The sequence below is a fragment of the Seriola lalandi genome, unplaced genomic scaffold, assembly GCF_002814215.2.
Source record: "Seriola lalandi dorsalis isolate HSWRI2012SDOR001 ecotype SW California unplaced genomic scaffold, Sedor1 jcf7180002054973, whole genome shotgun sequence".
NCBI classification, from domain to species: Eukaryota; Metazoa; Chordata; class Actinopteri; order Carangiformes; family Carangidae; genus Seriola; species Seriola lalandi.
Window position 1 is genome coordinate 18,702 of NW_019525523.1, and position 952 is coordinate 19,653.

Here is a 952-nt window from a genome sequence, read left to right on the forward strand (position 1 = left end):
TAGTCAAAAGAGCGCACTGCATGGATGACTCCACTATCAGCACTAACGGACACATATGAGGAGACTGGCACTCCGTTAACAGAGGAGTCCTCCAGTATGTAAGAAACACGGGCATTCTGGTTCCAGTCAGCGTCTCTGGCTTTCACTGTGAATATAGAGAGGCCTGGTGTGTTGTTTTCTACAATGTAGGCCTTATATGAGCTCCTCTCAAAGACAGGCGCGTTGTCATTCACATCAGAGATTTTTAAGGTGAGAGTGACGCTGCTGGAGAGGGAGGGGACTCCCTCATCAGAGCAGGTCACTGTTATATTATACTCAGAGGCTCTCTCTCTGTCTAATTCACTGTCTGTCATCAGGCTATAGAAATTACTGGATGTGGATCTAATTGTAAATGGTATATTTTTGTTAATCACACACCTCACCTTCCCATTTTCTTCAGAATCAGGATCATTTACACTCATCACAGCTACCACCGTGTTGGAAGGGGAATCTTCTCCAACTGAATTGGATGATGAAATCATATTTATAACGGGGCTATTGTCATTAATGTCACCTACATCAATGATCACTTTGCTTGAATCAGACAGACCTCCTCGATCAACTGCCTCTACATCAATTTCATAATTCCTGGCTTTCTCAAAATCAATAGGCCCCTCTAATATAAGATCACCATCTTCAGTGATTTGGAACAACTTTGAAGTGCCAATCATGCTATTACTGATCGTGTAGCTAACTTCTCCATTCGAGCCTTTGTCTGCATCGGAGGCACTCACTTTGGTAATGATTGTTCCTTTGAGGGAATTTTCTTTCACACTTGCTTTGTATACAGTTTGCGTAAAAACAGGAGCGTTGTCATTAGCGTCTAGCACAGTAATATGAATCTGCATAGTGCCAGACCTTTGCGGCTCTCCTCCATCTACAGCCGTCAACAGTAATGATGTAAACTCCTGTT